We start from the raw sequence: 24,374 nt of genomic DNA on the forward strand, positions 1-24,374 counted from the left end.
TGCTAGGAAATCATCCAGCTCTAAAAGATATTAAATGATCTGGAAGACTTTTGCAACCTGGTGTGTAGCATCCAAAGTGCATGTTGGAAACTTTTTGGCTAATAATATGGAAGAGTTCCTTTCGATGGGTTTTGAAAATCACCTGAGCTCTGAACGTTGAACATGCTATTTATCCATTCTTGAAGCACAATTGGGCATTGTATCCTTTAATTGTCATATTATTTAGTGAGTCTAACGGTTGAATACTCCCAAATCATTGTAGAATCTCGTCTGTGATTTAACATTCTTTCATAGAGCTCTTTCGTGCCTATATTTGAACCTTTCCTGTAAATCCCTCTTCAGTCTCTTATCTGGTGTATTACCTTTTCCAATAATCATAACATCTTCAAGAAGAATTAGTGAAATACAGGTCCTGAGGACTTTGGAACCATACTTTACAGATTTCAACAATTAATTGGTTCACTAGCTTGCTGACCATTTTCTTGTTTTTTTTTTAGATAGTATATTCTTCTCACCTCAAGCTGGACATCATTATGCCTTCTTAATTTCCCTCTCCTAGGAATAAGGGAAAAAAGGTAGGTTGTCTTGCAGAAAATGATAGTTAACCATTTTATAGAAAGTGCAAGGATTTAGTAAATTCTATGTTCAGCATGTCTTCACCTCTGTTCCAAAAGCAGGTCATCAGGCTTCTAATTCGGGGCCTCCAGAATGTGCTCAAACACTGAGATACATCCTCTCCTATGGATTGTATTATAGCTTTGTCCATTACAGGAGAGTGCTTTCATGGACATTGAAGTGATGTTACTATATTTGCCAGTGTTAATATGCTACTGTGGACCTAAATCTCACAAGTGACAACACAAAGCATCAGCATGAAAGTTTTCAAAAAAGTGAAAGGGTGGCATGCAGGCATGTTAATGTTTCTTTTTTTTTAAATGACCCATTGTTTCTGTCAGTCTTTCCTTTACAGTGTAACACTGAGCCATTCCATAATTGCTTTAAAATCCTTATCAATCAAGTTTTTTCCCATTCATCTGTTGGTTTGTTTGATTTTCTTGGCTCTTCCGGAGAGATAACTTTCAGTTGCGAAAGTAACAATAAAAGCTGGAGATGCCAGGGATTGAACCTGGGGCCTCATACATGCGAAGCATGCGCTCTACCACTGAGCTACATCCCCATTCATTTTGCATGAAGAGTGTTCGAGTGATTGCATCTTTATATGGTTTTCCAGTGCCACTACTTTCCAGTCATCTTAAGTAAATCTAAGAGGATGGAACGATGAGCACCATTATACTCTGATGGTAAGTAGAGAAACTGTGGTTTCCACAGGTGATCAGGATGGCAGTAGAGACACAATTCAAACTTTGGATGTTTGTGAGCATTCCTCATCAGCGATGGATTTTTTATCAGAAACCCTAGCAGTTGTAATGGAAGGCATGGAAATTTTCACAGTTGATGGTGAGCAGAGTACTGTCCGATAGCCTGTAGTCTGCTAGGAAATCATCCAGCTCTAAAAGATATTAAATGATCTGGAAGACTTTTGCAACCTGGTGTGTAGCATCCAAAGTGCATGTTGGAAACTTTTTGGCTAATAATATGGAAGAGTTCCTTTCGATGGGTTTTGAAAATCACCTGAGCTCTGAACGTTGAACATGCTATTTATCCATTCTTGAAGCACAATTGGGCATTGTATCCTTTAATTGTCCACTGAGCTACATCCCCATTCGTTTTGCATGAAGAGTGTTCGAGTGATTGCATCTTTATATGGTTTTCCAGTGCCACTACTTTCCAGTCATCTTAAGTAAATCTAAGAGGATGGAACGATGAGCACCATTATACTCTGATGGTAAGTAGAGAAACTGTGGTTTCCACAGGTGATCAGGATGGCAGTAGAGACACAATTCAAACTTTGGATGTTTGTGAGCATTCCTCATCAGCGATGGATTTTTTATCAGAAACCCTAGCAGTTGTAATGGAAGGCATGGAAATTTTCACAGTTGATGGTGAGCAGAGTACTGTCCGATAGCCTGTAGTCTGCTAGGAAATCATCCAGCTCTAAAAGATATTAAATGATCTGGAAGACTTTTGCAACCTGGTGTGTAGCATCCAAAGTGCATGTTGGAAACTTTTTGGCTAATAATATGGAAGAGTTCCTTTCGATGGGTTTTGAAAATCACCTGAGCTCTGAACGTTGAACATGCTATTTATCCATTCTTGAAGCACAATTGGGCATTGTATCCTTTAATTGTCATATTATTTAGTGAGTCTAACGGTTGAATACTCCCAAATCATTGTAGAATCCCGTCTGTGATTTAACATTCTTTCATAGAGCTCTTTCGTGCCTATATTTGAACCTTTCCTGTAAATCCCTCTTCAGTCTCTTATCTGGTGTATTACCTTTTCCAATAATCATAACATCTTCAAGAAGAATTAGTGAAATACAGGTCCTGAGGACTTTGGAACCATACTTTACAGATTTCAACAATTAATTGGTTCACAAGCTTGCTGACCATTTTCTTGTTTTTTTTTTAGATAGTATATTCTTCTCACCTCAAGCTGGACATCATTATGCCTTCTTAATTTCCCTCTCCTAGGAATAAGGGAAAAAAGGTAGGTTGTCTTGCAGAAGATGATAGTTAACCATTTTATAGAAAGTGCAAGGATTTAGTAAATTCTATGTTCAGCATGTCTTCACCTCTGTTCCAAAAGCAGGTCATCAGGCTTCTAATTCGGGGCCTCCAGAATGTGCTCAAACACTGAGATACATCCTCTCCTATGGATTGTATTATAGCTTTGTCCATTACAGGAGAGTGCTTTCATGGACATTGAAGTGATGTTACTATATTTGCCAGTGTTAATATGCTACTGTGGACCTAAATCTCACAAGTGACAACACAAAGCATCAGCATGAAAGTTTTCAAAAAAGTGAAAGGGTGGCATGCAGGCATGTTAATGTTTCTTTTTTTTTAAATGACCCATTGTTTCTGTCAGTCTTTCCTTTACAGTGTAACACTGAGCCATTCCATAATTGCTTTAAAATCCTTATCAATCAAGTTTTTTCCCATTCATCTGTTGGTTTGTTTGATTTTCTTGGCTCTTCCGGAGAGATAACTTTCAGTTGCGAAAGTAACAATAAAAGCTGGAGATGCCAGGGATTGAACCTGGGGCCTCATACATGCGAAGCATGCGCTCTACCACTGAGCTACATCCCCATTCATTTTGCATGAAGAGTGTTCGAGTGATTGCATCTTTATATGGTTTTCCAGTGCCACTACTTTCCAGTCATCTTAAGTAAATCTAAGAGGATGGAACGATGAGCACCATTATACTCTGATGGTAAGTAGAGAAACTGTGGTTTCCACAGGTGATCAGGATGGCAGTAGAGACACAATTCAAACTTTGGATGTTTGTGAGCATTCCTCATCAGCGATGGATTTTTTATCAGAAACCCTAGCAGTTGTAATGGAAGGCATGGAAATTTTCACAGTTGATGGTGAGCAGAGTACTGTCCGATAGCCTGTAGTCTGCTAGGAAATCATCCAGCTCTAAAAGATATTAAATGATCTGGAAGACTTTTGCAACCTGGTGTGTAGCATCCAAAGTGCATGTTGGAAACTTTTTGGCTAATAATATGGAAGAGTTCCTTTCGATGGGTTTTGAAAATCACCTGAGCTCTGAACGTTGAACATGCTATTTATCCATTCTTGAAGCACAATTGGGCATTGTATCCTTTAATTGTCATATTATTTAGTGAGTCTAACGGTTGAATACTCCCAAATCATTGTAGAATCTCGTCTGTGATTTAACATTCTTTCATAGAGCTCTTTCGTGCCTATATTTGAACCTTTCCTGTAAATCCCTCTTCAGTCTCTTATCTGGTGTATTACCTTTTCCAATAATCATAACATCTTCAAGAAGAATTAGTGAAATACAGGTCCTGAGGACTTTGGAACCATACTTTACAGATTTCAACAATTAATTGGTTCACAAGCTTGCTGACCATTTTCTTGTTTTTTTTTTAGATAGTATATTCTTCTCACCTCAAGCTGGACATCATTATGCCTTCTTAATTTCCCTCTCCTAGGAATAAGGGAAAAAAGGTAGGTTGTCTTGCAGAAGATGATAGTTAACCATTTTATAGAAAGTGCAAGGATTTAGTAAATTCTATGTTCAGCATGTCTTCACCTCTGTTCCAAAAGCAGGTCATCAGGCTTCTAATTCGGGGCCTCCAGAATGTGCTCAAACACTGAGATACATCCTCTCCTATGGATTGTATTATAGCTTTGTCCATTACAGGAGAGTGCTTTCATGGACATTGAAGTGATGTTACTATATTTGCCAGTGTTAATATGCTACTGTGGACCTAAATCTCACAAGTGACAACACAAAGCATCAGCATGAAAGTTTTCAAAAAAGTGAAAGGGTGGCATGCAGGCATGTTAATGTTTCTTTTTTTTTAAATGACCCATTGTTTCTGTCAGTCTTTCCTTTACAGTGTAACACTGAGCCATTCCATAATTGCTTTAAAATCCTTATCAATCAAGTTTTTTCCCATTCATCTGTTGGTTTGTTTGATTTTCTTGGCTCTTCCGGAGAGATAACTTTCAGTTGCGAAAGTAACAATAAAAGCTGGAGATGCCAGGGATTGAACCTGGGGCCTCATACATGCAAAGCATGCGCTCTACCACTGAGCTACATCCCCATTCGTTTTGAATAAAGGGTGTTCGAGTGATTGCATCTTTATATGTTTTTCCAGTGCCACTACTTTCCAGTCATCTTAAGTAAATCTAAGAGGATGGAACGATGAGCACCATTATACTCTGATGGTAAGTAGAGAAACTGTGGTTTCCACAGGTGATCAGGATGGCAGTAGAGACACAATTCAAACTTTGGATGTTTGTGAGCATTCCTCATCAGCGATGGATTTTTTATCAGAAACCCTAGCAGTTGTAATGGAAGGCATGGAAATTTTCACAGTTGATGGTGAGCAGAGTACTGTCCGATAGCCTGTAGTCTGCTAGGAAATCATCCAGCTCTAAAAGATATTAAATGATCTGGAAGACTTTTGCAACCTGGTGTGTAGCATCCAAAGTGCATGTTGGAAACTTTTTGGCTAATAATATGGAAGAGTTCCTTTCGATGGGTTTTGAAAATCACCTGAGCTCTGAACGTTGAACATGCTATTTATCCATTCTTGAAGCACAATTGGGCATTGTATCCTTTAATTGTCATATTATTTAGTGAGTCTAACGGTTGAATACTCCCAAATCATTGTAGAATCTCGTCTGTGATTTAACATTCTTTCATAGAGCTCTTTCGTGCCTATATTTGAACCTTTCCTGTAAATCCCTCTTCAGTCTCTTATCTGGTGTATTACCTTTTCCAATAATCATAACATCTTCAAGAAGAATTAGTGAAATACAGGTCCTGAGGACTTTGGAACCATACTTTACAGATTTCAACAATTAATTGGTTCACTAGCTTGCTGACCATTTTCTTGTTTTTTTTTTAGATAGTATATTCTTCTCACCTCAAGCTGGACATCATTATGCCTTCTTAATTTCCCTCTCCTAGGAATAAGGGAAAAAAGGTAGGTTGTCTTGCAGAAAATGATAGTTAACCATTTTATAGAAAGTGCAAGGATTTAGTAAATTCTATGTTCTGCATGTCTTCACCTCTGTTCCAAAAGCAGGTCATCAGGCTTCTAATTCGGGGCCTCCAGAATGTGCTCAAACACTGAGATACATCCTCTCCTATGGATTGTATTATAGCTTTGTCCATTACAGGAGAGTGCTTTCATGGACATTGAAGTGATGTTACTATATTTGCCAGTGTTAATATGCTACTGTGGACCTAAATCTCACAAGTGACAACACAAAGCATCAGCATGAAAGTTTTCAAAAAAGTGAAAGGGTGGCATGCAGGCATGTTAATGTTTCTTTTTTTTTAAATGACCCATTGTTTCTGTCAGTCTTTCCTTTACAGTGTAACACTGAGCCATTCCATAATTGCTTTAAAATCCTTATCAATCAAGTTTTTTCCCATTCATCTGTTGGTTTGTTTGATTTTCTTGGCTCTTCCGGAGAGATAACTTTCAGTTGCGAAAGTAACAATAAAAGCTGGAGATGCCAGGGATTGAACCCGGGGCCTCATACATGCGAAGCATGCGCTCTACCACTGAGCTGCATCCCCATTCATTTTGCATGAAGAGTGTTCGAGTGATTGCATCTTTATATGGTTTTCCAGTGCCACTACTTTCCAGTCATCTTAAGTAAATCTAAGAGGATGGAACGATGAGCACCATTATACTCTGATGGTAAGTAGAGAAACTGTGGTTTCCACAGGTGATCAGGATGGCAGTAGAGACACAATTCAAACTTTGGATGTTTGTGAGCATTCCTCATCAGCGATGGATTTTTTATCAGAAACCCTAGCAGTTGTAATGGAAGGCATGGAAATTTTCACAGTTGATGGTGAGCAGAGTACTGTCCGATAGCCTGTAGTCTGCTAGGAAATCATCCAGCTCTAAAAGATATTAAATGATCTGGAAGACTTTTGCAACCTGGTGTGTAGCATCCAAAGTGCATGTTGGAAACTTTTTGGCTAATAATATGGAAGAGTTCCTTTCGATGGGTTTTGAAAATCACCTGAGCTCTGAACGTTGAACATGCTATTTATCCATTCTTGAAGCACAATTGGGCATTGTATCCTTTAATTGTCCACTGAGCTACATCCCCATTCGTTTTGCATGAAGAGTGTTCGAGTGATTGCATCTTTATATGGTTTTCCAGTGCCACTACTTTCCAGTCATCTTAAGTAATTCTAAGAGGATGGAACGATGAGCACCATTATACTCTGATGGTAAGTAGAGAAACTGTGGTTTCCACAGGTGATCAGGATGGCAGTAGAGACACAATTCAAACTTTGGATGTTTGTGAGCATTCCTCATCAGCGATGGATTTTTTATCAGAAACCCTAGCAGTTGTAATGGAAGGCATGGAAATTTTCACAGTTGATGGTGAGCAGAGTACTGTCCGATAGCCTGTAGTCTGCTAGGAAATCATCCAGCTCTAAAAGATATTAAATGATCTGGAAGACTTTTGCAACCTGGTGTGTAGCATCCAAAGTGCATGTTGGAAACTTTTTGGCTAATAATATGGAAGAGTTCCTTTCGATGGGTTTTGAAAATCACCTGAGCTCTGAACGTTGAACATGCTATTTATCCATTCTTGAAGCACAATTGGGCATTGTATCCTTTAATTTTCATATTATTTAGTGAGTCTAACGGTTGAATACTCCCAAATCATTGTAGAATCCCGTCTGTGATTTAACATTCTTTCATAGAGCTCTTTCGTGCCTATATTTGAACCTTTCCTGTAAATCCCTCTTCAGTCTCTTATCTGGTGTATTACCTTTTCCAATAATCATAACATCTTCAAGAAGAATTAGTGAAATACAGGTCCTGAGGACTTTGGAACCATACTTTACAGATTTCAACAATTAATTGGTTCACAAGCTTGCTGACCATTTTCTTGTTTTTTTTTTAGATAGTATATTCTTCTCACCTCAAGCTGGACATCATTATGCCTTCTTAATTTCCCTCTCCTAGGAATAAGGGAAAAAAGGTAGGTTGTCTTGCAGAAGATGATAGTTAACCATTTTATAGAAAGTGCAAGGATTTAGTAAATACTATGTTCAGCATGTCTTCACCTCTGTTCCAAAAGCAGGTCATCAGGCTTCTAATTCGGGGCCTCCAGAATGTGCTCAAACACTGAGATACATCCTCTCCTATGGATTGTATTATAGCTTTGTCCATTACAGGAGAGTGCTTTCATGGACATTGAAATGATGTTACTATATTTGCCAGTGTTAATATGCTACTGTGGACCTAAATCTCACAAGTGACAACACAAAGCATCAGCATGAAAGTTTTCAAAAAAGTGAAAGGGTGGCATGCAGGCATGTTAATGTTTCTTTTTTTTTAAATGACCCATTGTTTCTGTCAGTCTTTCCTTTACAGTGTAACACTGAGCCATTCCATAATTGCTTTAAAATCCTTATCAATCAAGTTTTTTCCCATTCATCTGTTGGTTTGTTTGATTTTCTTGGCTCTTCCGGAGAGATAACTTTCAGTTGCGAAAGTAACAATAAAAGCTGGAGATGCCAGGGATTGAACCTGGGGCCTCATACATGCGAAGCATGCGCTCTACCACTGAGCTACATCCCCATTCATTTTGCATGAAGAGTGTTCGAGTGATTGCATCTTTATATGGTTTTCCAGTGCCACTACTTTCCAGTCATCTTAAGTAAATCTAAGAGGATGGAACGATGAGCACCATTATACTCTGATGGTAAGTAGAGAAACTGTGGTTTCCACAGGTGATCAGGATGGCAGTAGAGACACAATTCAAACTTTGGATGTTTGTGAGCATTCCTCATCAGCGATGGATTTTTTATCAGAAACCCTAGCAGTTGTAATGGAAGGCATGGAAATTTTCACAGTTGATGGTGAGCAGAGTACTGTCCGATAGCCTGTAGTCTGCTAGGAAATCATCCAGCTCTAAAAGATATTAAATGATCTGGAAGACTTTTGCAACCTGGTGTGTAGCATCCAAAGTGCATGTTGGAAACTTTTTGGCTAATAATATGGAAGAGTTCCTTTCGATGGGTTTTGAAAATCACCTGAGCTCTGAACGTTGAACATGCTATTTATCCATTCTTGAAGCACAATTGGGCATTGTATCCTTTAATTGTCATATTATTTAGTGAGTCTAACGGTTGAATACTCCCAAATCATTGTAGAATCTCGTCTGTGATTTAACATTCTTTCATAGAGCTCTTTCGTGCCTATATTTGAACCTTTCCTGTAAATCCCTCTTCAGTCTCTTATCTGGTGTATTACCTTTTCCAATAATCATAACATCTTCAAGAAGAATTAGTGAAATACAGGTCCTGAGGACTTTGGAACCATACTTTACAGATTTCAACAATTAATTGGTTCACTAGCTTGCTGACCATTTTCTTGTTTTTTTTTTAGATAGTATATTCTTCTCACCTCAAGCTGGACATCATTATGCCTTCTTAATTTCCCTCTCCTAGGAATAAGGGAAAAAAGGTAGGTTGTCTTGCAGAAAATGATAGTTAACCATTTTATAGAAAGTGCAAGGATTTAGTAAATTCTATGTTCAGCATGTCTTCACCTCTGTTCCAAAAGCAGGTCATCAGGCTTCTAATTCGGGGTCTCCAGAATGTGCTCAAACACTGAGATACATCCTCTCCTATGGATTGTATTATAGCTTTGTCCATTACAGGAGAGTGCTTTCATGGACATTGAAGTGATGTTACTATATTTGCCAGTGTTAATATGCTACTGTGGACCTAAATCTCACAAGTGACAACACAAAGCATCAGCATGAAAGTTTTCAAAAAAGTGAAAGGGTGGCATGCAGGCATGTTAATGTTTCTTTTTTTAAAAATGACCCATTGTTTCTGTCAGTCTTTCCTTTACAGTGTAACACTGAGCCATTCCATAATTGCTTTAAAATACTTATCAATCAAGTTTTTTCCCATTCATCTGTTGGTTTGTTTGATTTTCTTGGCTCTTCCGGAGAGATAACTTTCAGTTGCGAAAGTAACAATAAAAGCTGGAGATGCCAGGGATTGAACCTGGGGCCTCATACATGCGAAGCATGCGCTCTACCACTGAGCTACATCCCCATTCATTTTGCATGAAGAGTGTTCGAGTGATTGCATCTTTATATGGTTTTCCAGTGCCACTACTTTCCAGTCATCTTAAGTAAATCTAAGAGGATGGAACGATGAGCACCATTATACTCTGATGGTAAGTAGAGAAACTGTGGTTTCCACAGGTGATCAGGATGGCAGTAGAGACACAATTCAAACTTTGGATGTTTGTGAGCATTCCTCATCAGCGATGGATTTTTTATCAGAAACCCTAGCAGTTGTAATGGAAGGTATGGAAATTTTCACAGTTGATGGTGAGCAGAGTACTGTCCGATATCCTGTAGTCTGCTAGGAAATCATCCAGCTCTAAAAGATATTAAATGATCTGGAAGACTTTTGCAACCTGGTGTGTAGCATCCAAAGTGCATGTTGGAAACTTTTTGGCTAATAATATGGAAGAGTTCCTTTCGATGGGTTTTGAAAATCACCTGAGCTCTGAACGTTGAACATGCTATTTATCCATTCTTGAAGCACAATTGGGCATTGTATCCTTTAATTGTCATATTATTTAGTGAGTCTAACGGTTGAATACTCCCAAATCATTGTAGAATCCCGTCTGTGATTTAACATTCTTTCATAGAGCTCTTTCGTGCCTATATTTGAACCTTTCCTGTAAATCCCTCTTCAGTCTCTTATCTGGTGTATTACCTTTTCCAATAATCATAACATCTTCAAGAAGAATTAGTGAAATACAGGTCCTGAGGACTTTGGAACCATACTTTACAGATTTCAACAATTAATTGGTTCACAAGCTTGCTGACCATTTTCTTGTTTTTTTTTTAGATAGTATATTCTTCTCACCTCAAGCTGGACATCATTATGCCTTCTTAATTTCCCTCTCCTAGGAATAAGGGAAAAAAGGTAGGTTGTCTTGCAGAAGATGATAGTTAACCATTTTATAGAAAGTGCAAGGATTTAGTAAATTCTATGTTCAGCATGTCTTCACCTCTGTTCCAAAAGCAGGTCATCAGGCTTCTAATTCGGGGCCTCCAGAATGTGCTCAAACACTGAGATACATCCTCTCCTATGGATTGTATTATAGCTTTGTCCATTACAGGAGAGTGCTTTCATGGACATTGAAGTGATGTTACTATATTTGCCAGTGTTAATATGCTACTGTGGACCTAAATCTCACAAGTGACAACACAAAGCATCAGCATGAAAGTTTTCAAAAAAGTGAAAGGGTGGCATGCAGGCATGTTAATGTTTCTTTTTTTTTAAATGACCCATTGTTTCTGTCAGTCTTTCCTTTACAGTGTAACACTGAGCCATTCCATAATTGCTTTAAAATCCTTATCAATCAAGTTTTTTCCCATTCATCTGTTGGTTTGTTTGATTTTCTTGGCTCTTCCGGAGAGATAACTTTCAGTTGCGAAAGTAACAATAAAAGCTGGAGATGCCAGGGATTGAACCTGGGGCCTCATACATGCGAAGCATGCGCTCTACCACTGAGCTACATCCCCATTCATTTTGCATGAAGAGTGTTCGAGTGATTGCATCTTTATATGGTTTTCCAGTGCCACTACTTTCCAGTCATCTTAAGTAAATCTAAGAGGATGGAACGATGAGCACCATTATACTCTGATGGTAAGTAGAGAAACTGTGGTTTCCACAGGTGATCAGGATGGCAGTAGAGACACAATTCAAACTTTGGATGTTTGTGAGCATTCCTCATCAGCGATGGATTTTTTATCAGAAACCCTAGCAGTTGTAATGGAAGGCATGGAAATTTTCACAGTTGATGGTGAGCAGAGTACTGTCCGATAGCCTGTAGTCTGCTAGGAAATCATCCAGCTCTAAAAGATATTAAATGATCTGGAAGACTTTTGCAACCTGGTGTGTAGCATCCAAAGTGCATGTTGGAAACTTTTTGGCTAATAATATGGAAGAGTTCCTTTCGATGGGTTTTGAAAATCACCTGAGCTCTGAACGTTGAACATGCTATTTATCCATTCTTGAAGCACAATTGGGCATTGTATCCTTTAATTGTCATATTATTTAGTGAGTCTAACGGTTGAATACTCCCAAATCATTGTAGAATCTCGTCTGTGATTTAACATTCTTTCATAGAGCTCTTTCGTGCCTATATTTGAACCTTTCCTGTAAATCCCTCTTCAGTCTCTTATCTGGTGTATTACCTTTTCCAATAATCATAACATCTTCAAGAAGAATTAGTGAAATACAGGTCCTGAGGACTTTGGAACCATACTTTACAGATTTCAACAATTAATTGGTTCACTAGCTTGCTGACCATTTTCTTGTTTTTTTTTTAGATAGTATATTCTTCTCACCTCAAGCTGGACATCATTATGCCTTCTTAATTTCCCTCTCCTAGGAATAAGGGAAAAAAGGTAGGTTGTCTTGCAGAAAATGATAGTTAACCATTTTATAGAAAGTGCAAGGATTTAGTAAATTCTATGTTCAGCATGTCTTCACCTCTGTTCCAAAAGCAGGTCATCAGGCTTCTAATTCGGGGCCTCCAGAATGTGCTCAAACACTGAGATACATCCTCTCCTATGGATTGTATTATAGCTTTGTCCATTACAGGAGAGTGCTTTCATGGACATTGAAGTGATGTTACTATATTTGCCAGTGTTAATATGCTACTGTGGACCTAAATCTCACAAGTGACAACACAAAGCATCAGCATGAAAGTTTTCAAAAAAGTGAAAGGGTGGCATGCAGGCATGTTAATGTTTCTTTTTTTTTAAATGACCCATTGTTTCTGTCAGTCTTTCCTTTACAGTGTAACACTGAGCCATTCCATAATTGCTTTAAAATCCTTATCAATCAAGTTTTTTCCCATTCATCTGTTGGTTTGTTTGATTTTCTTGGCTCTTCCGGAGAGATAACTTTCAGTTGCGAAAGTAACAATAAAAGCTGGAGATGCCAGGGATTGAACCCGGGGCCTCATACATGCGAAGCATGCGCTCTACCACTGAGCTGCATCCCCATTCATTTTGCATGAAGAGTGTTCGAGTGATTGCATCTTTATATGGTTTTCCAGTGCCACTACTTTCCAGTCATCTTAAGTAAATCTAAGAGGATGGAACGATGAGCACCATTATACTCTGATGGTAAGTAGAGAAACTGTGGTTTCCACAGGTGATCAGGATGGCAGTAGAGACACAATTCAAACTTTGGATGTTTGTGAGCATTCCTCATCAGCGATGGATTTTTTATCAGAAACCCTAGCAGTTGTAATGGAAGGCATGGAAATTTTCACAGTTGATGGTGAGCAGAGTACTGTCCGATAGCCTGTAGTCTGCTAGGAAATCATCCAGCTCTAAAAGATATTAAATGATCTGGAAGACTTTTGCAACCTGGTGTGTAGCATCCAAAGTGCATGTTGGAAACTTTTTGGCTAATAATATGGAAGAGTTCCTTTCGATGGGTTTTGAAAATCACCTGAGCTCTGAACGTTGAACATGCTATTTATCCATTCTTGAAGCACAATTGGGCATTGTATCCTTTAATTGTCATATTATTTAGTGAGTCTAACGGTTGAATACTCCCAAATCATTGTAGAATCCCGTCTGTGATTTAACATTCTTTCATAGAGCTCTTTCGTGCCTATATTTGAACCTTTCCTGTAAATCCCTCTTCAGTCTCTTATCTGGTGTATTACCTTTTCCAATAATCATAACATCTTCAAGAAGAATTAGTGAAATACAGGTCCTGAGGACTTTGGAACCATACTTTACAGATTTCAACAATTAATTGGTTCACAAGCTTGCTGACCATTTTCTTGTTTTTTTTTTAGATAGTATATTCTTCTCACCTCAAGCTGGACATCATTATGCCTTCTTAATTTCCCTCTCCTAGGAATAAGGGAAAAAAGGTAGGTTGTCTTGCAGAAGATGATAGTTAACCATTTTATAGAAAGTGCAAGGATTTAGTAAATTCTATGTTCAGCATGTCTTCACCTCTGTTCCAAAAGCAGGTCATCAGGTTTCTAATTCGGGGCCTCCAGAATGTGCTCAAACACTGAGATACATCCTCTCCTATGGATTGTATTATAGCTTTGTCCATTACAGGAGAGTGCTTTCATGGACATTGAAGTGATGTTACTATATTTGCCAGTGTTAATATGCTACTGTGGACCTAAATCTCACAAGTGACAACACAAAGCATCAGCATGAAAGTTTTCAAAAAAGTGAAAGGGTGGCATGCAGGCATGTTAATGTTTCTTTTTTTTTAAATGACCCATTGTTTCTGTCAGTCTTTCCTTTACAGTGTAACACTGAGCCATTCCATAATTGCTTTAAAATCCTTATCAATCAAGTTTTTTCCCATTCATCTGTTGGTTTGTTTGATTTTCTTGGCTCTTCCGGAGAGATAACTTTCAGTTGCGAAAGTAACAACAAAAGCTGGAGATGCCAGGGATTGAACCTGGGGCCTCATACATGCGAAGCATGCGCTCTACCACTGAGCTACATCCCCATTCATTTTGCATGAAGAGTGTTCGAGTGATTGCATCTTTATATGGTTTTCCAGTGCCACTACTTTCCAGTCATCTTAAGTAAATCTAAGAGGATGGAACGATGAGCACCATTATACTCTGATGGTAAGTAGAGAAACTGTGGTTTCCACAGGTGATCAGGATGGCAGTAGAGACACAATTCAAACTTTGGATGTTTGTGAGCATTCCTCATCAGCGATGGATTTTTTATCAGAAACGCTAGCAGTTGTAATGGAAGGCATGGAAATTTTCACAGTTGATGGTGAGCAGAGTACTGTCCGATAGCCTGTAGTCTGCTAGGAAATCATCCAGCTATAAAAGATATTAAATGATCTGGAAGACTTTTGCAACCTGGTGTGTAGCATCCAAAGTGCATGTTGGAAACTTTTTGGCTAATAATATGGAAGAGTTCCTTTCGATGGGTTTTGAAAATCACCTGAGCTCTGAACGTTGAACATGCTATTTATCCATTCTTGAAGCACAATTGGGCATTGTATCCTTTAATTGTCATATTATTTAGTGAGTCTAACGGTTGAATACTCCCAAATCATTGTAGAATCTCGTCTGTGATTTAACATTCTTTCATAGAGCTCTTTCGTGCCTATATTTGAACCTTTCCTGTAAATCCCTCTTCAGTCTCTTATCTGGTGTATTACCTTTTCCAATAATCATAACATCTTCAAGAAGAATTAGTGAAATACAGGTCCTGAGGACTTTGGAACCATACTTTACAGATTTCAACAATTAATTGGTTCACTAGCTTGCTGACCATTTTCTTGTTTTTTTTTTAGATAGTATATTCTTCTCACCTCAAGCTGGACATCATTATGCCTTCTTAATTTCCCTCTCCTAGGAATAAGGGAAAAAAGGTAGGTTGTCTTGCAGAAAATGATAGTTAACCATTTTATAGAAAGTGCAAGGATTTAGTAAATTCTATGTTCAGCATGTCTTCACCTCTGTTCCAAAAGCAGGTCATCAGGCTTCTAATTCGGGGTCTCCAGAATGTGCTCAAACACTGAGATACATCCTCTCCTATGGATTGTATTATAGCTTTGTCCATTACAGGAGAGTGCTTTCATGGACATTGAAGTGATGTTACTATATTTGCCAGTGTTAATATGCTACTGTGGACCTAAATCTCACAAGTGACAACACAAAGCATCAGCATGAAAGTTTTCAAAAAAGTGAAAGGGTGGCATGCAGGCATGTTAATGTTTCTTTTTTTTAAAATGACCCATTGTTTCTGTCAGTCTTTCCTTTACAGTGTAACACTGAGCCATTCCATAATTGCTTTAAAATACTTATCAATCAAGTTTTTTCCCATTCATCTGTTGGTTTGTTTGATTTTCTTGGCTCTTCCAGAGAGATAACTTTCAGTTGCGAAAGTAACCATAAAAGCTGGAGATGCCGGGGATTGAACCTGGGGCCTCATACATGCGAAGCATGCGCTCTACCACTGAGCTACATCCCCATTCGTTTTGCATGAAGAGTGTTCGAGTGATTGCATCTTTATATGGTTTTCCAGTGCCACTACTTTCCAGTCATCTTAAGTAAATCTAAGAGGATGGAACGATGAGCACCATTATACTCTGATGGTAAGTAGAGAAACTGTGGTTTCCACAGGTGATCAGGATGGCAGTAGAGACACAATTCAAACTTTGGATGTTTGTGAGCATTCCTCATCAGCGATGGATTTTTTATCAGAAACCCTAGCAGTTGTAATGGAAGGTATGGAAATTTTCACAGTTGATGGTGAGCAGAGTACTGTCCGATATCCTGTAGTCTGCTAGGAAATCATCCAGCTCTAAAAGATATTAAATGATCTGGAAGACTTTTGCAACCTGGTGTGTAGCATCCAAAGTGCATGTTGGAAACTTTTTGGCTAATAATATGGAAGAGTTCCTTTCGATGGGTTTTGAAAATCACCTGAGCTCTGAACGTTGAACATGCTATTTATCCATTCTTGAAGCACAATTGGGCATTGTATCCTTTAATTGTCATATTATTTAGTGAGTCTAACGGTTGAATACTCCCAAATCATTGTAGAATCTCGTCTGTGATTTAACATTCTTTCATAGAGCTCTTTCGTGCCTATATTTGAACCTTTCCTGTAAATCCCTCTTCAGTCTCTTATCTGGTGTATTACCTTTTCCAATAATCATAACATCTTCAAGAAGAATTAGTGAAATACAGGTCCTGAGGACTTTGGAACCATACTTTACAGATTTCAACAATTAATTGGTTCACTAGCTTGCTGACCATTTTCTTGTTTTTTTTTTAGATAGTATATTCTTCTCACCTCAAGCTGGACATCATTATGCCTTCTTAATTTCCCTCTCCTAGGAATAAGGGAAAAAAGGTAGGTTGTCTTGCAGAAAATGATAGTTAACCATTTTATAGAAAGTGCAAGGATTTAGTAAATTCTATGTTCAGCATGTCTTCACCTCTGTTCCAAAAGCAGGTCATCAGGCTTCTAATTAGGGGCCTCCAGAATGCGCTCAAACACTGAGATACATCCTCTCCTATGGATTGTATTATAGCTTTGTCCATTACAGGAGAGTGCTTTCATGGACATTGAAGTGATGTTACTATATTTGCCACTGTTAATATGCTACTGTGGACCTAAATTTCACAAGTGACAACACAAAACATCAGCATGAAAGTTTTCAAAAAAGTGAAAGGGTGGCGTGCAGGCATGTTAATGTTTCTTTTTTTTTAAATGACCCATTTTTTTTTTTCAGTCTTTCCTTTACAGTGTAACACTGAGCCATTCCATAATTGCTTTAAAATCCTTATCAATCAAGTTTTTTCCCATTCATCTGTTGGTTTGTTTGATTTTCTTGGCTCTTCCGGAGAGATAACTTTCAGTTGCGAAATAACCATAAAAGCTGGAGATGCCGGGGATTGAACCCGGGGCCTCATACATGCAAAGCATGCGCTCTACCACTGAGCTACATCCCCATTCGTTTTGAATAAAGGGTGTTCGAGTGATTGCATCTTTATATGGTTTTCCAGTGCCACTACTTTCCAGTCATCTTAAGTAAATCTAAGAGGATGGAACGATGAGCACCATTATACTCTGATGGTAAGTAGAGAAACTGTGGTTTCCGCAGGTGATCAGGATGGCAGTAGAGACACAATTCAAACTTTGGATGTTTGTGAGCATTCCTCATCAGCAATGGATTTTTTATCAGAAACCCTAGCAGTTGTAATGGAAGGCATGGAAATTTTCACAGTTGATGGTCAGCAGAGTACTGTCCGATAGCCTGTAGTCTGCTAGGAAATCATCCAGCTCTAAAAGATATTAAATGATCTGGAAGACTTTTGCAACCTGGTGTGTAGCATCCAAAGTGCATGTTGGAAACTTTTTGGCTAATAATATGGAAGAGTTCCTTTCGATGGGTTTTGAAAATCACCTGAGCTCTGAACGTTGAACATGCTATTTATCCATTCTTGAAGCAGAATTGGGCATTGTATCCTTTAATTGTCATATTATTTAGTGAGTCTAACGGTTGAATACTCCCAAATCATTGTAGAATCTCGCCTGTGATTTAACATTCTTTCTTAGAGCTCTTTCGTGCCTATATATGATCCTTTCCAGTAAATCCCTCTTCAGTCTCTTATCTGGTGTATTGCCTTTTCCAATAAACATAACATCTTCAAGAAGAATTAGTGAAATACATGTCCTGAGGACTTTTAAAAAATACTTTACAGATTTCCACAATTAATTGGTTCACTAGCTTGCTGACCATTTCCTTGTTTTTTTAAGATAGTATATTCTTGTCACCTCTAGCTGGACATCATTATGCCTTCTTATTTTCCCTCTCCTAGGAATAATGGAAAAAATTTAGGTTGTCTTTCAGAAGATGATAGTTAACCATTTTATAGAAAGTGCAAGGATTTAGTAAATTTTATGTTCTGCATGTCTTCACCTCTGTTCCAAATGCAGGTCATCAGGCTTCTAATTAGGGGCCTCCAGAATGTGCTCAAACACTGAGATACATCCTCTCCTATGGATTGTATTATAGCTTTGTCCATTACAGGAGAGTGCTTTCATGGACATTGAAGTGATGTTACTATATTTGCCAGTGTTAATATGCTACTGTGGACCTAAATCTCACAAGTGACAACACAAAGCATCAGCATGAAAGTTTTCAAAAAAGTGAAAGGGTGGCATGCAGGCATGTTAATGTTTCTTTTTTTTTAAATGACCCATTGTTTCTGTCAGTCTTTCCTTTACAGTGTAACACTGAGCCATTCCATAATTGCTTTAAAATCCTTATCAATCAAGTTTTTTCCCATTCATCTGTTGGTTTGTTTGATTTTCTTGGCTCTTCCGGAGAGATAACTTTCAGTTGCGAAATAACCATAAAAGCTGGAGATGCCGGGGATTGAACCCGGGGCCTCATACATGCAAAGCATGCGCTCTACCACTGAGCTACATCCCCATTTGTTTTGAATAAAGGGTGTTCGAGTGATTGCATCTTTATATGTTTTTCCAGTGCCTCTACTTTCCAGTCATCTTAAGTAAATCTAAGAGGATGGAACGATGAGCACCATTATACTCTGATGGTAAGTAGAGAAACTGTGGTTTCCGCAGGTGATCAGGATGGCAGTAGAGACACAATTCAAACTTTGGATGTTTGTGAGCATTCCTCATCAGCGATGGATTTTTTTATCAGAAACCCTAGCAGTTGTAATGGAAGGTATGGAAATTTTCACAGTTGATGGTCAGCAGAGTACTGTCCGATAGCCTGTAGTCTGCTAGGAAATCATCCAGCTCTAAAAGATATTAAATGATCTGGAAGACTTTTGCAACCTGGTGTGTAGCATCCAAAGTGCATGTTGGAAACTTTTTGGCTAATAATATGGAAGAGTTCCTTTCGATGGGTTTTGAAAATCACCTGAGCTCTGAACGTTGAACATGCTATTTATCCATTCTTGAAGCAGAATTGGGCATTGTATCCTTTAATTGTCATATTATTTAGTGAGTCTAACGGTTGAATACTCCCAAATCATTGTAGAATCTCGCCTGTGATTTAACATTCTTAGAGCTCTTTCGTGCCTATATATGATCCTTTCCAGTAAATCCCTCTTCAGTCTCTTATCTGGTGTATTGCCTTTTCCAATAAACATAACATCTTCAAGAAGAATTAGTGAAATACATGTCCTGAGGACTTTTAAAAAATACTTTACAGATTTCCACAATTAATTGGTTCACTAGCTTGCTGACCATTTCCTTGTTTTTTTAAGATAGTATATTCTTGTCACCTCTAGCTGGACATCATTATGCCTTCTTATTTTCCCTCTCCTAGGAATAATGGAAAAAATTTAGGTTGTCTTTCAGAAGATGATAGTTAACCATTTTATAGAAAGTGCAAGGATTTAGTAAATTTTATGTTCTGCATGTCTTCACCTCTGTTCCAAATGCAGGTCATCAGGCTTCTAATTAGGGGCCTCCAGAATGTGCTCAAACACTGAGATACATCCTCTCCTATGGATTGTATTATAGCTTTGTCCATTACAGGAGAGTGCTTTCATGGACATTGAAGTGATGTTACTATATTTGCCAGTGTTAATATGCTACTGTGGACCTAAATCTCACAAGTGACAACACAAAGCATCAGCATGAAAGTTTTCAAAAAAGTGAAAGGGTGGCATGCAGGCATGTTAATGTTTCTTTTTTTTTAAATGACCCATTGTTTCTGTCAGTCTTTCCTTTACAGTGTAACACTGAGCCATTCCATAATTGCTTTAAAATCCTTATCAATCAAGTTTTTTCCCATTCATCTGTTGGTTTGTTTGATTTTCTTGGCTCTTCCGGAGAGATAACTTTCAGTTGCGAAATAACCATAAAAGCTGGAGATGCCGGGGATTGAACCCGGGGCCTCATACATGCAAAGCATGCGCTCTACCACTGAGCTACATCCCCATTTGTTTTGAATAAAGGGTGTTCGAGTGATTGCATCTTTATATGTTTTTCCAGTGCCTCTACTTTCCAGTCATCTTAAGTAAATCTAAGAGGATGGAACGATGAGCACCATTATACTCTGATGGTAAGTAGAGAAACTGTGGTTTCCGCAGGTGATCAGGATGGCAGTAGAGACACAATTCAAACTTTGGATGTTTGTGAGCATTCCTCATCAGCGATGGATTTTTTTATCAGAAACCCTAGCAGTTGTAATGGAAGGTATGGAAATTTTCACAGTTGATGGTCAGCAGAGTACTGTCCGATAGCCTGTAGTCTGCTAGGAAATCATCCAGCTCTAAAAGATATTAAATGATCTGGAAGACTTTTGCAACCTGGTGTGTAGCATCCAAAGTGCATGTTGGAAACTTTTTGGCTAATAATATGGAAGAGTTCCTTTCGATGGGTTTTGAAAATCACCTGAGCTCTGAACGTTGAACATGCTATTTATCCATTCTTGAAGCAGAATTGGGCATTGTATCCTTTAATTGTCATATTATTTAGTGAGTCTAACGGTTGAATACTCCCAAATCATTGTAGAATCTCGCCTGTGATTTAACATTCTTAGAGCTCTTTCGTGCCTATATATGATCCTTTCCAGTAAATCCCTCTTCAGTCTCTTATCTGGTGTATTGCCTTTTCCAATAAACATAACATCTTCAAGAAGAATTAGTGAAATACATGTCCTGAGGACTTTTAAAAAATACTTTACAGATTTCCACAATTAATTGGTTCACTAGCTTGCTGACCATTTCCTTGTTTTTTTAAGATAGTATATTCTTGTCACCTCTAGCTGGACATCATTATGCCTTCTTATTTTCCCTCTCCTAGGAATAATGGAAAAAATTTAGGTTGTCTTTCAGAAGATGATAGTTAACCATTTTATAGAAAGTGCAAGGATTTAGTAAATTCTATGTTCTGCATGTCTTCACCTCTGTTCCAAATGCAGGTCATCAGGCTTCTAATTAGGGGCCTCCAGAATGTGCTCAAACACTGAGATACATCCTCTCCTATGGATTGTATTATAGCTTTGTCCATTACAGGAGAGTGCTTTCATGGACATTGAAGTGATGTTACTATATTTGCCAGTGTTAATATGCTACTGTGGACCTAAATCTCACAAGTGACAACACAAAGCATCAGCATGAAAGTTTTCAAAAAAGTGAAAGGGTGGCATGCAGGCATGTTAATGTTTCTTTTTTTTTAAATGACCCATTGTTTCTGTCAGTCTTTCCTTTACAGTGTAACACTGAGCCATTCCATAATTGCTTTAAAATCCTTATCAATCAAGTTTTTTCCCATTCATCTGTTGGTTTGTTTGATTTTCTTGGCTCTTCCGGAGAGATAACTTTCAGTTGCGAAATAACCATAAAAGCTGGAGATGCCGGGGATTGAACCCGGGGCCTCATACATGCAAAGCATGCGCTCTACCACTGAGCTACATCCCCATTCGTTTTGAATAAAGGGTGTTCGAGTGATTGCATCTTTATATGTTTTTCCAGTGCCTCTACTTTCCAGTCATCTTAAGTAAATCTAAGAGGATGGAACGATGAGCACCATTATACTCTGATGGTAAGTAGAGAAACTGTGGTTTCCGCAGGTGATCAGGATGGCAGTAGAGACACAATTCAAACTTTGGATGTTTGTGAGCATTCCTCATCAGCGATGGATTTTTTTATCAGAAACCCTAGCAGTTGTAATGGAAGGTATGGAAATTTTCACAGTTGATGGTCAGCAGAGTACTGTCCGATAGCCTGTAGTCTGCTAGGAAATCATCCAGCTCTAAAAGATATTAAATGATCTGGAAGACTTTTGCAACCTGGTGTGTAGCATCCAAAGTGCATGTTGGAAACTTTTTGGCTAATAATATGGAAGAGTTCCTTTCGATGGGTTTTGAAAATCACCTGAGCTCTGAACGTTGAACATGCTATTTATCCATTCTTGAAGCAGAATTGGGCATTGTATCCTTTAATTGTCATATTATTTAGTGAGTCTAACAGTTGAATACTCCCAAATCATTGTAGAATCTCGCCTGTGATTTAACATTCTTAGAGCTCTTTCGTGCCTATATATGATCCTTTCCAGTAAATCCCTCTTCAGTCTCTTATCTGGTGTATTGCCTTTTCCAATAAACATAACATCTTCAAGAAGAATTAGTGAAATACATGTCCTGAGGACTTTTAAAAAATACTTTACAGATTTCCACAATTAATTGGTTCACTAGCTTGCTGACCATTTCCTTGTTTTTTTAAGATAGTATATTCTTGTCACCTCTAGCTGGACATCATTATGCCTTCTTATTTTCCCTCTCCTAGGAATAATGGAAAAAATTTAGGTTGTCTTTCAGAAGATGATAGTTAACCATTTTATAGAAAGTGCAAGGATTTAGTAAATTCTATGTTCTGCATGTCTTCACCTCTGTTCCAAATGCAGGTCATCAGGCTTCTAATTAGGGGCCTCCAGAATGTGCTCAAACACTGAGATACATCCTCTCCTATGGATTGTATTATAGCTTTGTCCATTACAGGAGAGTGCTTTCATGGACATTGAAGTGATGTTACTATATTTGCCAGTGTTAATATGCTACTGTGGACCTAAATCTCACAAGTGACAACACAAAGCATCAGCATGAAAGTTTTCAAAAAAGTGAAAGGGTGGCATGCAGGCATGTTAATGTTTCTTTTTTTTTAAATGACCCATTGTTTCTGTCAGTCTTTCCTTTACAGTGTAACACTGAGCCATTCCATAATTGCTTTAAAATCCTTATCAATCAAGTTTTTTCCCATTCATCTGTTGGTTTGTTTGATTTTCTTGGCTCTTCCGGAGAGATAACTTTCAGTTGCGAAAGTAACAATAAAAGCTGGAGATGCCAGGGATTGAACCTGGGGCCTCATACATGCGAAGCATGTGCTCTACCACTGAGCTACATCCCCATTCATTTTGCATGAAGAGTGTTCGAGTGATTGCATCTTTATATGGTTTTCCAGTGCCACTACTTTCCAGTCATCTTAAGTAAATCTAAGAGGATGGAACGATGAGCACCATTATACTCTGATGGTAAGTAGAGAAACTGTGGTTTCCACAGGTGATCAGGATGGCAGTAGAGACACAATTCAAACTTTGGATGTTTGTGAGCATTCCTCATCAGCGATGGATTTTTTATCAGAAACCCTAGCAGTTGTAATGGAAGGCATGGAAATTTTCACAGTTGATGGTGAGCAGAGTACTGTCCGATAGCCTGTAGTCTGCTAGGAAATCATCCAGCTCTAAAAGATATTAAATGATCTGGAAGACTTTTGCAACCTGGTGTGTAGCATCCAAAGTGCATGTTGGAAACTTTTTGGCTAATAATATGGAAGAGTTCCTTTCGATGGGTTTTGAAAATCACCTGAGCTCTGAACGTTGAACATGCTATTTATCCATTCTTGAAGCACAATTGGGCATTGTATCCTTTAATTGTCATATTATTTAGTGAGTCTAACGGTTGAATACTCCCAAATCATTGTAGAATCTCGTCTGTGATTTAACATTCTTTCATAGAGCTCTTTCGTGCCTATATTTGAACCTTTCCTGTAAATCCCTCTTCAGTCTCTTATCTGGTGTATTACCTTTTCCAATAATCATAACATCTTCAAGAAGAATTAGTGAAATACAGGTCCTGAGGACTTTGGAACCATACTTTACAGATTTCAACAATTAATTGGTTCACTAGCTTGCTGACCATTTTCTTGTTTTTTTTTTAGATAGTATATTCTTCTCACCTCAAGCTGGACATCATTATGCCTTCTTAATTTCCCTCTCCTAGGAATAAGGGAAAAAAGGTAGGTTGTCTTGCAGAAAATGATAGTTAACCATTTTATAGAAAGTGCAAGGATTTAGTAAATTCTATGTTCAGCATGTCTTCACCTCTGTTCCAAAAGCAGGTCATCAGGCTTCTAATTCGGGGCCTCCAGAATGTGCTCAAACACTGAGATACATCCTCTCCTATGGATTGTATTATAGCTTTGTCCATTACAGGAGAGTGCTTTCATGGACATTGAAGTGATGTTACTATATTTGCCAGTGTTAATATGCTACTGTGGACCTAAATCTCACAAGTGACAACACAAAGCATCAGCATGAAAGTTTTCAAAAAAGTGAAAGGGTGGCATGCAGGCATGTTAATGTTTCTTTTTTTTTAAATGACCCATTGTTTCTGTC

At 38.3% G+C, this 24,374-nt stretch overlaps 15 non-coding genes across 15 annotated transcripts; all 15 read right to left on the reverse strand.

The window, feature by feature from the left end:
• Positions 1–1,105: 1,105 nt before the first annotated feature.
• TRNAA-CGC (transfer RNA alanine (anticodon CGC)) lies at positions 1,106–1,177 on the reverse strand. Its single transcript has one exon. It is a non-coding gene; the product is annotated as a tRNA-Ala (tRNA).
• Positions 1,178–3,140: 1,963 nt separating this feature from the next.
• On the reverse strand, positions 3,141–3,212 carry TRNAA-CGC (transfer RNA alanine (anticodon CGC)). The gene has a single exon. It is a non-coding gene; the product is annotated as a tRNA-Ala (tRNA).
• Positions 3,213–4,630: 1,418 nt separating this feature from the next.
• TRNAA-UGC (transfer RNA alanine (anticodon UGC)) lies at positions 4,631–4,702 on the reverse strand. Its single transcript has one exon. It is a non-coding gene; the product is annotated as a tRNA-Ala (tRNA).
• Positions 4,703–6,120: 1,418 nt separating this feature from the next.
• Positions 6,121–6,192, reverse strand: TRNAA-CGC (transfer RNA alanine (anticodon CGC)). The gene has a single exon. It is a non-coding gene; the product is annotated as a tRNA-Ala (tRNA).
• Positions 6,193–8,155: 1,963 nt separating this feature from the next.
• Positions 8,156–8,227, reverse strand: TRNAA-CGC (transfer RNA alanine (anticodon CGC)). The gene has a single exon. It is a non-coding gene; the product is annotated as a tRNA-Ala (tRNA).
• A 1,418-nt stretch (positions 8,228–9,645) lies between these two features.
• TRNAA-CGC (transfer RNA alanine (anticodon CGC)) lies at positions 9,646–9,717 on the reverse strand. Its single transcript has one exon. It is a non-coding gene; the product is annotated as a tRNA-Ala (tRNA).
• Positions 9,718–11,135: 1,418 nt separating this feature from the next.
• On the reverse strand, positions 11,136–11,207 carry TRNAA-CGC (transfer RNA alanine (anticodon CGC)). Its single transcript has one exon. It is a non-coding gene; the product is annotated as a tRNA-Ala (tRNA).
• A 1,418-nt stretch (positions 11,208–12,625) lies between these two features.
• Positions 12,626–12,697, reverse strand: TRNAA-CGC (transfer RNA alanine (anticodon CGC)). Its single transcript has one exon. It is a non-coding gene; the product is annotated as a tRNA-Ala (tRNA).
• A 1,418-nt stretch (positions 12,698–14,115) lies between these two features.
• TRNAA-CGC (transfer RNA alanine (anticodon CGC)) lies at positions 14,116–14,187 on the reverse strand. Its single transcript has one exon. It is a non-coding gene; the product is annotated as a tRNA-Ala (tRNA).
• A 1,418-nt stretch (positions 14,188–15,605) lies between these two features.
• On the reverse strand, positions 15,606–15,677 carry TRNAA-CGC (transfer RNA alanine (anticodon CGC)). Its single transcript has one exon. It is a non-coding gene; the product is annotated as a tRNA-Ala (tRNA).
• A 1,418-nt stretch (positions 15,678–17,095) lies between these two features.
• On the reverse strand, positions 17,096–17,167 carry TRNAA-UGC (transfer RNA alanine (anticodon UGC)). The gene has a single exon. It is a non-coding gene; the product is annotated as a tRNA-Ala (tRNA).
• Positions 17,168–18,582: 1,415 nt separating this feature from the next.
• On the reverse strand, positions 18,583–18,654 carry TRNAA-UGC (transfer RNA alanine (anticodon UGC)). Its single transcript has one exon. It is a non-coding gene; the product is annotated as a tRNA-Ala (tRNA).
• Positions 18,655–20,066: 1,412 nt separating this feature from the next.
• On the reverse strand, positions 20,067–20,138 carry TRNAA-UGC (transfer RNA alanine (anticodon UGC)). Its single transcript has one exon. It is a non-coding gene; the product is annotated as a tRNA-Ala (tRNA).
• Positions 20,139–21,550: 1,412 nt separating this feature from the next.
• TRNAA-UGC (transfer RNA alanine (anticodon UGC)) lies at positions 21,551–21,622 on the reverse strand. Its single transcript has one exon. It is a non-coding gene; the product is annotated as a tRNA-Ala (tRNA).
• Positions 21,623–23,035: 1,413 nt separating this feature from the next.
• On the reverse strand, positions 23,036–23,107 carry TRNAA-CGC (transfer RNA alanine (anticodon CGC)). Its single transcript has one exon. It is a non-coding gene; the product is annotated as a tRNA-Ala (tRNA).
• Between the last annotated feature and the right edge of the window lie 1,267 nt (positions 23,108–24,374).

Source organism: Mixophyes fleayi, chromosome 3 (genome assembly GCF_038048845.1).
Source record: "Mixophyes fleayi isolate aMixFle1 chromosome 3, aMixFle1.hap1, whole genome shotgun sequence".
Taxonomy (NCBI): domain Eukaryota; kingdom Metazoa; phylum Chordata; class Amphibia; order Anura; family Limnodynastidae; genus Mixophyes; species Mixophyes fleayi.